This window comes from Pogona vitticeps, chromosome 2 (assembly GCF_051106095.1).
Source record: "Pogona vitticeps strain Pit_001003342236 chromosome 2, PviZW2.1, whole genome shotgun sequence".
NCBI classification, from domain to species: domain Eukaryota; kingdom Metazoa; phylum Chordata; class Lepidosauria; order Squamata; family Agamidae; genus Pogona; species Pogona vitticeps.
Window position 1 is genome coordinate 6,825,932 of NC_135784.1, and position 14,153 is coordinate 6,840,084.

Genomic DNA, 14,153 nt, shown 5'->3' on the forward strand with positions numbered 1-14,153 from the left:
CAGTGATGGCCAGCTTGTGCTGCCAAGATCGTTAGCTAGGCACTTTCTGTGGGATCTCCATGGATGCCCTACTTGGCCGTTTGTGGCCTTGGGCATCCCAGCCATGGACTCAATTCTTTGGCTGGAGAGGTGGCCTTTGCCTGTGACATTTGTTGTAAAAATAATAAGAATAGAGGGCTCTGAAAGGGGGGGAACCCTTCAGGGCTCAGCCAAAGGGGCAGTTGCCGGGCGCCCGATGGCAAGTGGGCTTTACGGAGCCCAACCCTCCCAGAGGTTTCAAGTACTGCCTTGTTTTTGTTGACACCCTGACGGGTTGGCCAGAGGCCTTCCCCACATGGACTTGCTAGGCAAAAGAAGTGGTGAAATTGCTGATTAAGGAGATAATTCCATGCCACGGGATACCCTGGGGGGGTTGTTGTCCGATAATGGCTTGCAGCAGTTAAGGAGGTCTCTGCCTTTCTTGACATTGAATGGAGGTACCACACTGCCCATCCTCCCCAGTCCTCAGGAGAAGTTGAGAGGTTGAATCAAATGCTGAAATCGCATTTGAGAAATTGTCACAGGAAACTGGTTCAGGGTTGGTAGATCTTTCTCCCCCCCCCCCCCCAGGCCTTTTGAGGATAAGGATCCTAACTAGAGAGTAATTGGCCATTAGCCCATTGTAAGGTCACCCTTTCATTTTTTATTAACGGATTCTGAGGGCGTGCTGAAAGGGGGAGGGGGATGATTGGTAATGCATTGTTGGTGGAGAAGTGGAAGGGTCCTTATCCAGTGCTCCTAACTGTCATGCGCACCATTTCCTAGTGGATCAGTGGATAGGTAGTCAGAGAGTCTCTTAGCCTTTATCTACCTCTTTCTGCACTGGACTGAGTCCTTCAAGCTCCAGCAGAGCGTAGCATGAATCCCTTTAAACAAGTCTGACCTAAAAAGAACACTTTTGCACTTACTTATTTCTTAGCAAGTGCAGACACATGAGCTTTGTGATTCCTTAGAACTCACAACAGCTCAGTGAGGTAGGACTCTTGTCTAGTAGCAAGCCTGTGGCCTTTCCACCTCCTGGATTCAGGCTAACCTTGTTGAGTCTTCCACATTATCTCATTCCGGTCTCTAACTGCTTGCAGGAAAACATTCTCACAGCACTTCAGAAAACACATTTCAAAGTCCTTCAAATCATAATTACAAAGAACAATTCTGACTCCATGTTACATTTCTCTTGACTACATATCTCATTATTTTGTTGTTGTTTAGTCATCAAGTCGTGTCCAGCTCTTCATGACCCCATGTACCCCATGTACCAGAGCACGCCAGGCCCTCCTGTCTTCCACTGCCTCCTGGAGTTGGGTCAAATTCACTGACCCTGTCCAGACACCTCGTCCTCTGTCATCCCATTCTTCTCTTGCCTTCACACTTTCCCAGCATCAGGGGCTTTTTTTCCATTGAGTCTTCTCTTCTTATGAGATGGCCAAAGTATTGGAGCCTCAGCTTCAGGATCTGTCCTTCCAGTGAGCACTCAGGGTTGAATAGAATAGTATCCCATTCTAATTACATGCTTAAACCACATATCTCATCATCATGACACTAACTACATCTTGTGTGAAAGTTGAAGGGATTGCCACGTGGATATACTACAGCAGGCTGAAGGAGGCAAAACCTACCAGATGTTGTTCCACCCTCCCAAGGACACTGGGAAAGAGAAAGGACAGAAGAGGAAAAAAATGAGGCTGCTGGACAGTGAGTGGGCTGGAAGACCTTCGACTTCTCTTTAAAAAAGAGGACAAGGAGATTTAGTGGAATTAATAAAAATGGTAGGGTTTCTTTTCCTTGTCTGTATTGGACTCAGTGGACAAATATTGAAAATGGGGGCAGGGTTTGAAGTGAATACTATGGTTCGATTACATCAACAGGCTATATAACACACAAAGCTCCCCACATGTTGGATTTGTAGATGTTTCCCCGTTCCATGGACACTTAGGACTTCCTTCGTCGCTGGTGCCACTGGCCCTGGAGGACTGGTACAATAAATGGATCCAGGCATTTGAGGTAGAGGATTTCTGAATAATTCCCTTTTTCCTTTGAAGGCCTTTCCAAGCAGCACATACAGTGGGGTCTCTACTTAAGAACGTCCCTACTTAAGAACAATCCAACTTAAGAACAGCTCCGTTTGCTAAATTTTGCTTCTACTTGAGAACTGAAATCCAAGATAAGAACAGGAAAAAAAAACCTTTCCTGTTCTTTTTTTAACCTTAGGTCATCTTAGGTTAAAAAAAAATTCTCCCCATAGTGGTAGAGTACGTATTAACCAGCTTTGGTTAATGTACGAACGCACCTCTACATAACAAAAAAACAGCCAGAACGGATTAATTGGTTTTCAGTCCATTCCTATGGGAAATTTTGCTTCAACTTAAGAACATTTCAACTTAAGAACACCATTCCAAAACGGATTAAGTTCTTAAGTAGAGGTTCCACTGTAGTTTCTATGGACGGAAAAGAGCAGATACGGATTAAATGGTTTTCAATGCATTCCTATGGGAAATGCAGATTCAACATAAGAACTTTTCAACTTGAGAACCACCTTCCTATACGGATTAAGTTCTTAAGTAGAGACCCCACTGTATATGTTTTAACAAAACTATAGGGGAAAATAGAACTTCAATGGCCGAGTAGACCAGATAGGCGGGGTATAAATCAATCAATCAATCAATCAATCAAACAAACAAATAAAATAAATAAACCAATTGGAGTTTGGGGAATGTGTAATATAAGATTTTCATGGGATGTTGAGGGATGGATGCTACACGACACCCCCAATCCCTCTAAGTAGTAATAATCTGACTGATACTTCATATGCTTTATTTTTTACAACATCTGTATGGGACTAAAGACCCAAAGCCTTTAATTTTAGAAATTCTGCCATTTTGGGGCCACCAAAGCCCATAAGGCTTGAATCTGGATTTATGTGGCCTGAAAGTATTATTTGAGGACCTGGAGGTATACACCCACAGCCACTTTTGGCTATTGATTATTTCAGTAGGAGCACGCATTTGAAATGTAGATCAATTTTGAAGCTATGGAAATGGTCAGTCAGAACACTCCTAAGTAGAAGCCATTTTCCCGCAGTAGGGCAGCTGGAAATTACAGGGATATAGACATGCTTGCTGATTTTATAAACAACACTTCTGTTGCTGTAGATGTATTGGATAATATTACAATGGATATACAAGTTAGATTGCAATCAGAAATAGTTTCAGTGAAAAATATCATGATGCCTCACAGGGCCTTAAAACCTGACCATGACAAATGAGATGACTTGGTTCAGAAAAATCGAAATACAGTGGTGCCCCGCATAGCGAGGTTAATCCGTTCCGGATTAACCATCGCTATAAGAAAACATCGTTAAACGGAATAGTAAATGCCATTGGAATGCATTAAACTTAGTTTAATGCGTTCCAATAGCTTCAATACTCACCGTTATGCGATGTTTTCCCCATCCGCAGCGATTTTCGCGCCCTCGGTAAGTGAGGGCAGGGCGCGAAAACGCTGCACGCGGCCATTTTGGGTGTTCCGGGGCGCAGATGGCCGGGCCATCCACCCGCCTCTAACCAGCCAGGGAAACATCCAGCCTTCTTCGGCCGAAGAGTCAGGGCTCGGAGGCAGCGCCGGGGATGGGAAGGGGCGGGCTATCCACGCCCCCTCCCCAGCCAGCCAGCCTGGGAAACATCCAGCCTTCTTCGGCCGAAGAGTCAGGGCTCGGAGGCAGCGCCGGGGATGGGAAGGGGCGGGCTATCCATGCCCCCTCCCCAGCCAGCCAGCCTGGGAAAAATCCAGCCTTCTTCGGCCAAAGAGTCAGGGCTCGGAGGCAGCTCCGGGGATGGGAAGGGGCAGGCTATCCATGCCCCTCCCCAGCCAGCCAGCCAGGGAAACATCCAGCCTCCTTCGGCCGAAGAGTTAGGGCTCGGAGGCAGCGCCAGGGATGGGAAGGGGCGGGCTATCCACTCCCCCTCCCCAGCAAGCCAGCCAGGGAAACATCCAGCCTCCTTGGACGGGGAGCGAGGGCTCGGAGGCAGGCAGCTGCCAGCACGCCATCAACCCACCGCTCACCGGCCAGCCTAGGAAACACCCGGCCTCCTTGGGCTGGAGAGCGAGGGCTCGGAGGCAGCACCGGGGATGGGAAGAGGCGGGCCATCCACCACCAGCCAGCCAACCCCGGATGCCCGGTCTCCTTGGTGGGGCGCAGATGGGGCGAGGAGTAGGTTTCTGGCGCGTCACCCTACCCCCCGTCCAGCCTCTGCTGCCCTGATCCCAATCCCCAGAGGGCGCCTCCTCCTTTGCAGTGCTTCCCACCACGACTGCTCTTTGGTTCGGCGCCCCAGGGGTATGCGCGGGGATTGGGGCCAGACCCTTCACCCTCCTTCCCTCCCTCCTCCGAGGCACCAATCCGGAGTGCCCCGCTCCCCCCTCCAGCTGTCCCCTATTTATGCAGCACCGATCAGCTGTTTAAAAAGCCTTGCTTGCAGCTCTCGTCAGCTATTTTAAAAGCATTGCTTTACCATGATCGGTTCCCCAAGCAGGGAACTGATCATCGCAAAGCAAAATTCCCCCATAGGGAACATCGGAAAGCGATCGCAAAATCTTCATCGCAAAGCGATTTCATCATTGTCCGAAGTAATCGCTATGCGAGGCACCACTGTAATAGGGATCATGTATTTGAAGAACTGAACAAAGAAAACTGGGATTGGTCTTGGTTTCTGTCCTGGAGGCCTAATTTTACTACTTTTCAATATGTTTCAATATGCTTTTCTTGGTATTAGGCTTAATAGCTTGCATTCTCTCTAAATTCACCCCCTTGTATACTATGGGAAAAGATTTAAATTCAGCCATATTTTTACTGTCATAATTTTAAAAAGGGGAGGAGTGGTATCTGGATATGAAACTAATATTTAAAGAACTAGAAGACATGGGAAAAGGTATTCAGTGGTGCCCCGCATAGCGACATTAATCCATTCCAGGAAAAACGTCTCTATCCGGAAACATCGCTGTATGGAAAGAAAAACCCCATAGGAATGCATTAAACTCCGTTTAATGCGTTCCTATGGGGAATAAACTCACCGCTAAGTGGGAATCCTCCATAGGGCTGCCATTTTTGCCGCTTTGGTAAACGAGGAATTGGCGCGAAAATACTGCGGGCAGCCATTTTGTTGATGCGGCGGCAATTTTGGAATCGCCAATCAGCTGTTTCTAAAACATCGCAATGCGAAGATCGGTAAGTGAAATGCTTACCGATCATCGCAATTCGATGTTTTGCCTATTCAAAACATCGCAATGCGATCACAAAATCCACATCACTATGCGGATTCGTCATTAAACAGTGCGCTCGTTATGCGAAGCACCACTGTAGAATGTAATCCTGAGATAGCTCTGTTATTAATATTTGAGAATGTGGAATATGATAAAATGACTAGAGAATTGATTACCAATTTATTAACAGCAGCTAGATTCATAATAGCTAGGAATTCGAAATCAAAGTCTGAATTTCAAATGGAAGAATGATGAAATATGGAACATTGCTATAAATGATGTTAACTTGTCATTTAAAGGTTAAGAAAGGAGAGATGAAAAAGAATAATTTCTATGATATATGGGGCAGATTTCTGGAATTCAGTAGTGCCTTGCATAACGAGCACACTGTTTAATGACGAATCCGCATAGCGATGCATTTTTTGCGAACGCTAATGTGATCGCATTGCGATGTTTAGATAGGCTAAACATCACATTGCGATGATCGGTAAGCGTTTTGCTTACCGATCTTCGCATTGCGATGTTTAGAAAACAGCTGATTGGCGGTTCCAAAATGGCCACCGAGCGCCCAAAATGGCCACCACAACCATTTTCGCGCTGTTTCCTCGCTTACCGAGGGCGCGAAAATGGCGGCGCTATGGAGAAACTTCGCTGAATGGTGAGTTTGGGCCCCAATGCGTTCCTATGGGTTTTCACGTTCCGTTTAGCAATGTTTCCTCATAGCGACGATTAATCCGGAATGGATTAACGTCGCTATGTGAGGCACCACTGTATGTACTAACAAGAGGAAAAGGGAAAGTTCGAAATCAGGAATCGATGTAGTTCTGGAGAAGAGGACATGAAAGGAAGAAGAAGAATAAAGATAGAGGAAGAAGAGGATTACTGCAAGAGCTCCCGATTAGGGTGGTAGGGAATACAGTCGATTTGTATTTTGGTTTATGTATTTTATGTTTATGTTGTAGTTCAAGGAAAAAATAATAATTAAAAAATGAATTACATAAAAGCAAACATAAGAATTATTTTCAATAGTGACAGAAAATATTTCATTGTCACACAAAGTGAAGATGGAATAAATATTACTGAAAAGCAAAAAATTTAAAAATAAATAAATAACAACTATAGGGAACCAATAGTTTAGTGAATCTTAGCATCATTATCCAATAAGGGACTTGAGCCTGATTCTGGGTAAAGGCGTATTATTAGAAAACATCTGTAAACTGTATTTTCGGGGTCTTTTCTGCTATAAAGAGGAGTCCCAGCTGATGTTATTGTTTATCAATAAATCGGACTTTGATTCAGCTGGCTGTGTCTGCCTGATTCCTTGCTGGAGAAAACTGGGTAACAGGTTTTGACCTGTAACAGAACATGTTTCTTTCTCAAACCACAAATTCCAAAATTCTGCATCTGTGGGGATTCTGGCAGCAGCAGGGTGAGCCCCATGAACCCCATGTTATGGTCTATGAGATGCCCCTCCTTCCTCCTCGTCTTGTTCGTCTTTCTTTCCTTCCACCCTGGAGGTCTGCTCTTCACTAGAGGTCCATTCTCCTATTTCTGAACTCCAAATAAGAGTCATAGAGATGTCTGTTATTCTATGATTCCATCTATGTAGCCTTGCATGAATTAAAAAAGAACAGAAACATGTCCTATAAGGGGAAAAAAAGCCTCCAGACTTATCCAGAAGGTGAGAGTGAGCGGATCTCCTTGATTTCCTTTGGAGCATAAGGGAATAACCAAATTCTAGATTGCTCTAACTTTTCCAAAGTAGGTGAAATATCACTCTTTATTCATATCATAAAATCATGGAAGGGAACTCTGAGGCCATCATGTCCAACCTCCAGCCCAAGGCAAGCCTCCAAATCAAAGCAGATGGCTGCCCAATGTTCTCTTGAAGGCCTCTGGCTGCCTTCCACTCTGTTTGGTACAGGCTACTTTTAAATAGGGACGTGGTGGCGCTGCAGGCTAAACCACAGAAGCCTGTGCTGCAGGGTCAGAAGACCAGCAGTCATAAGATCGAATCCACGTGACGGAGTGAGCGCCCGTCACTTGTCCCAGCTCCTGCAAACCTAGCGGTTCGAAAACATGCAAATGCGAGTGGATAAATAGGGACCACCTCAGTGGGAAGGTAACAGCATTCCATGTCTAAGTCACACTGGCCATGTGACCATGGAAAGATTGTCTTCAGACAAACGCTGGCTCTATGGCTTGGAAACGGGGATGAGCACCACCCTAGAGTTGAACACGACTGGACAAAAATTGTCAAAGGGAACCTTTACCTTACTTTTAAATAAGAATTTAAGCAATTAAGGCAGTATGGAATAGGTTCAGAGGAGGTGACCAAGGAAGGTCAGGGGACTGGAAACCAAGCTTTATGAAGAAAATTTGAAGGAACTGGACATATTTAGCCTAGAGATGGGATAACACTCTGCCAATACTTCAAAGATTGTAATATACAGAGGAGGGGCACGATCTGCTCTCAATCATCCCACAGCACAGAACAGGTATGAATGGGCTTAAGATCCTGGAAGCCAGATTTCAGCTGTATATCAGGAAAAAAACTCTTAACTGTTAGAGCAGTATGACAATGGAATCAATTCCCTCAGCAGGTGGTGAACACTACAGAACTAGAAGCTTTCAAGAGAAAATTGGGATGATTATATATCAGCTCTGTTTTCATTTATTTATTTTTATTTGAAATACTTTTACCCCACCTTTTTCCTTAGAAGGATTTGTATTCCTGCAATGAGCAGGGGGTTGGACTTGAAGGCCTTATTGGTGCCTTCCCCATCCTTCTGTGATAACAAGTTTTAACCTGTCTATTTTTGGTCTTTTCTCAACATTATGGTTAATTTCTGCTGTTAATTTCTTGACTTCTGAAACAGTTTGTTATCTTCTTCCTCAGAAGATAAAACTTTGTATTCCAGGGTAAATTAGAAGTCCCATCTGCCTGTTATAAATCCATTTCTTGATTAATATATCTAATAAATAAAATGACTTTCCAACAGTCCCTCCTCTTCACTGTTTACAGCAAACCACTATACTTTGTCCAGCAAGTGAATAAGGATCTGGATGTCAAGGCTTTATTGAACTGGCAGGCTTCCAATTCCCAGTCTAATTCTTACCAAGTCTATGTTATCATTCCTAAAGGATAAAATATAGAAAAAAAATCTCTACATATGGTTAAGAAATGTACAATACGTAATTTCAAAAAAAGCATATCCCAACATTTAAAAACACACACACCATGTGTGTGTTGTATTCTAGACTGTATTCTAAATAGCTGGCTTTCCTGACTATGGCTTTCCTAACGACCTGCAAGAAATAGACGATGTGCGCAAGACAGCTGTCATTGACATGGAACTGAGTAGACTGCAGATGGACATTGTTGCCCTGCAAGAGACAAGACTGCCAGACTCGGGATCTGTCAAAGAAAAAAACTTCTCATTCTTCTGGCAGGGAAAACCATCGAATGAGACCAGGGAATATGGTGTTGGCTTTGCAGTCAGAAACACTCTCCTGAGATGCATTGTTCCACCCACTGTGGGGAGTGAAAGAATCCTGTCTCTGCAGCTCCACTCATCAGCAGGACCAGTAACCCTCATTAGTGCATATGCACCAACACTGTCATCCACTACAGAAGTGAAAGACAAATTCTACGACGATCTGGCAGCTACTATCAAAAAAGTCCCTGAAAGAGAGTCACTGTTCATTCTTGGAGACTTTAATGCTAGAGTTGGTGCTGATCACAATTCTTGGCCCACTTGTCTAGGCCGTTTTGGCATTGGAAAGATGAACGAAAATGGCCAACGCTTACTGGAGTTTTGCTGTTACTATGGTCTCTGTGTCAGCAACACATTCTTTAATACGAAGCTGCAACACAGAGTTTCCTGGAGACATCCAAGATCCAAGCATTGGCATCAGCTCGATTTGATCCTCACTAGACGTTCTAGCCTTCCTAGTGTTACGATCACACGCAGCTACCAGAGTGCTGATTGCGATACTGATCACTCCCTGGTGTGTAGTAGAGTAAAACTGCGAACAAAGAAATTGTATCACATGAAAAAGGAAGGAAGACCGCGTATTGACATCAACAAGACTCGCGATCAAAGAAAAGTGAAGGAATTTGCCCAAGCACTCGAGGAAACCCTTCCAGGTCCAGCTAATGTAAATGCACCTGAACGATGGGAACACTTCAAGAACACTGTCTACAACACCGCCTTGTCCACCTTCGGCAAGAAGACCAGAAAGATGGCTGACTGGTTCGAAGCCCATTCGGAGGAGTTAAGGCCAGCCATTGAGGATAAGAGAAGAGCTCTAGCAGCATACAAAGCCTGTCCTAGCGAGTACAACCTGCAAGCTCTTCGAGCCGCTCGTAGCCAAGTCCAACAGGCTGCCAGGAGATGCTCCAATGACTATTGGCTTCAGCTTTGCTCTCAGATACAGATAGCAGCGGACACAGGTAACATCAAAGGAATGTATGATGGTATCAAGCAGGCCTTAGGTCCATTACAGAAGAAATCTGCTCCCTTGAAGTCTACTACAGGTGTGATCATCCAGGACCGAGCACAGCAGATGGAACGCTGGGTGCAGCACTACTCCGAGCTATATTCCAGAAAGAATGTAGTAACCGAAGAAGCATTAAATAACATTGAGTGCCTGCCTGTCTTGGAAGAGCTGGACAGCGAACCAACCCTAGCAGAAATAAATGCGGCCTTGGATTCCCTCACCTCTGGCAAGGCACCTGGAAGGGACAACATCCCTGTTGAAGTTCTGAAATGCGGTAAGGAGATCATCATCACCGAACTGTATGAAATCTTTTGCCTCTGCTGGAGGGAAGGTGGAGTACCACAAGACATGAAGGATGCAAACATTGTCACGTTGTACAAGAACAAAGGTGACAGGGGTGACTGCAATAATTACCGTGGTATCTCTCTTCTTAGCGTTGTAGGGAAGCTGCTTGCCCGTGTTGTGCTGAAGAGGCTCCAGGTACTTGCAGACAGAGTCTATCCAGAATCACAGTGTGGATTTCGAGCAAATAGATCCACCACTGACATGGTATTCTCCCTCCGACAGTTGCAGGAGAAATGCAGGGAACAACAACAGCCACTCTTAGTGGCCTTCATAGACCTTACAAAAGCATTTGACTTGGTTAGCAGGGATGGCCTTTTCAAAATACTTCCCAAGATTGGATGTCCACCTCGTCTCCTTAACATCATCAGGTCCTTCCATGATGGAATGAAAGGCACTGTAGTTTTTGACGGCTCAACATCAGATCCCTTTGACATCCGAAGCGGAGTGAAACAGGGCTGTGTCCTCGCACCAACACTTTTTGGGATCTTTTTTGCTGTCATGCTGAAGCATGCCTTTGGAACTGCAACAGAAGGTGTCTATCTCCGGACTAGATCAGATGGAAAGCTCTTTAATCTCTCTAGATTGAGAGCAAAGAACAAAGTCCAACTGAAATGCATGAGGGACTTCCTCTTTGCAGACGATGCAGCCATTGTTGCCCACTCTGCTGAAGACCTCCAACAACTCATGAACCGTTTCAGCAAGGCCTGCCAAGACTTTGGACTAACAATCAGCCTGAAGAAAACACAAGTCATGGGCCAGGGTGTGGACTCACCTCCCTCTATTACCATCTCCACACAAGAATTGGAGGTTGTTCATGACTTTGGAACCTGGAATGTAAGATCTATGAACGTTGGGAAGCTGGAGGTGGTCAAACAGGAGATGGCAAGAATAAACATCGACATCCTGGGCATCAGTGAACTAAAATGGACAGGAATGGGCGAATTCAGCTCAGATGATTATCATATCTACTATTGTGGGCAAGAATCCCGTAGAAGGAATGGAGTAGCCCTCATAGTCAACAAAAGAGTGGGAAAAGCTGTAATGGGATACAATCTCAAAAATGATAGAATGATGTCAATACGAATCCAAGGCAGACCATTCAACATCACAATAATCCAAGTTTATGCACCAACCAGCATTGCTGAGGAGACTGAAAGTGAACAATTCTATGAAGATTTACAACACCTTCTAGAACTGACACCAAAGAAAGATGTTCTTCTCATTCTAGGGGACTGGAATGCTAAAGTAGGGAGCCAAGAGATAAAAGGAACAACAGGGAAGTTTGGCCTTGGAGTTCAGAACGAAGCAGGACAAAGGCTAATAGAGTTTTGTCAAGAGAATAAGCTGGTCATCACAAACACTCTTTTCCAACAACACAAGAGGCGACTCTATACATGGAAATCACCAGATGGGCAATATCGAAATCAGATTGATTATATTCTCTGCAGCCAAAGATGGAGAAGCTCTATACAGTCAGCAAAAACAAGACCTGGAGCTGACTGCGGTTCTGATCATCAGCTTCTCATAGCAAAATTCAAGCTTAGACTGAAGAGATTAGGAAAAACCACTGGGCCACTCAGGTATAATCTAAACCAAATCCCTTATGAATACACAGTGGAAGTAAAGAACAGATTTAAGGAACTAGATTTGGTGGACAGAGTGCCTGAAGAACTTTGGATAGAGGCTCGTAACATTGTCCAGGAGGCAGCAACGAAAACCATCCCAAAGAAAAGGAAATGCAAGAAAGCAAAGTGGCTGTCCAACGAGGCCTTAGAAATAGCAGAGAGGAGAAGGGAAGCAAAATGCAAGGGAGATAGGGAAAGTTACAGAAACTTGAATGCAGACTTCCAAAGAATAGCAAGGAGAGACAAGAGGGCCTTCTTAAATGAACAATGCAAAGAAATAGAGGAAGATAACAGAAAAGGAAAGACCAGAGATCTGTTCAGGAAAATTGGACATATTAGAGGAACATTTTGCGCAAAGATGAACATGATAAAAGACAAAAATGGGAGGGACCTAACAGAAGCAGAAGACGTCAAGAAGAGGTGGCAAGAATACACAGAGGAATTATATCAGAAAGATTTGGATATCCCGGACAACCCAGACAATGTAGTTGCTGACCTTGAGCCAGACATCCTGGAGAGCGAAGTCAAGTGGGCCTTAGAAAGCCTGGCTAACAACAAGGCCAGTGGAGGTGATGGCATTCCAGTTGAACTATTTAAAATCTTGAAAGATGATGCTGTTAAGGTGCTACATTCAATATGCCAGCAAGTTTGGAAAACTCAACAGTGGCCAGAGGATTGGGAAAGATCAGTCTACATCCCAATCCCAAAGAAAGGCAGTGCCAAAGAATGCTCCAACTACCGTACAATTGCACTCATTTCACACACTAGCAAGGTTATGCTCAAAATCCTCCAAGGTAGGCTTCAGCAGTATGTGGACCGAGAACTCCCAGAAGTACAAGCTGGATTCCGAAGAGGCAGAGGAACTCGAGACCAAATTGCTAACTTGCGCTGGATTATGGAGAAAGCCAGAGAGTTCCAGAAAAATATCTACTTCTGCTTCATTGACTATGCGAAAGCCTTTGACTGTGTGGACCACAGCAAACTATGGCAAGTTCTTAAAGAAATGGGAGTGCCTGACCACTTTATCTGTCTCCGGAGAAACCTATATGTGGGACAGGAAGCAACAGTCAGAACTGGTCATGGCACAACTGAGTGGTTCAAAATTGGGAAAGGAGTACGACAAGGCTGTATACTGTCCCCCAGCTTATTTAACTTGTATGCAGAATACATCATCCGGAAGGCTGGACTGGTAGAAGCCCAAGCCGGAATTAAGATTGCCGGAAGAAATATCAACAACCTCCGATATGCAGATGATACCACTCTGATGGCAGAAAGTGAGGAGGAATTAAAGAACCTTGTAATGAGAGTGAAAGAGGAGAGTGCAAAAAAAGGTCTGAAACTCAACATCAAAAAAACTAAGATCATGGCCACTGGTCCCATCACCTCCTGGGAAATAGAAGGGGAAGATATGGAGGCAGTGTCAAATTTTATCTTCCTGGGCTCCATGATCACTGCAGATGGAGACAGCAGCCCTGAAATTAAAAGGCGCCTTCTTCTCGGGAGGAAAGCGATGACAAATCTTGACAGTATCTTGAAAAGCAGAGACATCACCTTGCCAACAAAAGTCCGAATAGTCAAAGCTATGGTTTTTCCTGTCGTGATGTATGGAAGTGAGAGCTGGACCATAAAGAAAGCAGACCGCCGAAGAATTGATGCCTTTGAATTGTGGTGCTGGAGGAGGCTCTTGAGAATCCCCTGGACTGCAAGGAGAACAAACCTATCAGTTCTAAAGGAAATCAACCCTGAATGCTCACTTGAAGGACAGATCCTGAAGCTGAGGCTCCAGTACTTTGGCCATCTCATGAGAAGAAAAGAGTCCTTGGAAAAAACCTTGATGTTAGGAAGGTGTGATGGCAAGAGGAGAAGGGGACGACCGAGGATGAGATGGCTGGACAGTGTCTGCGAAGCAACCAACATGAACCTGACACAACTCCGGGAGGCAGTGGAGGACAGGAGGGCCTGGCGTGCTCTGGTCCATGGGGTCACGAAGAGTCGGACACGACTAAACGACTAAACACACACACACACATGACTTTGTGTACCTCGGCTCAACCATCTCTGACACCCTCTCTCTAGATGCCGAGCTGGATAAACGCATTGGGAAAGCAGCCACCATGTTCTCTAGACTCACAAAGAGAGTATGGCTCAATAAGAAACTGACAACACATACCAAGATCCAGGTCTATAGAGCCTGTGTCCTGAGCACACTCCTGTACTGCAGCGAGTCCTGGACCCTTTGTGCCCGGCAGGAGAGGAAGCTGAACACCTTCCATATGCGTTGCCTACGACGGATTTTTGGTATCTCCTGGCAGGACAGAGTTCCAAATAGAGTAGTCCTAGAACGAGCTGGAATTTTCAGCATGCATACATTACTGAAACAGCGAC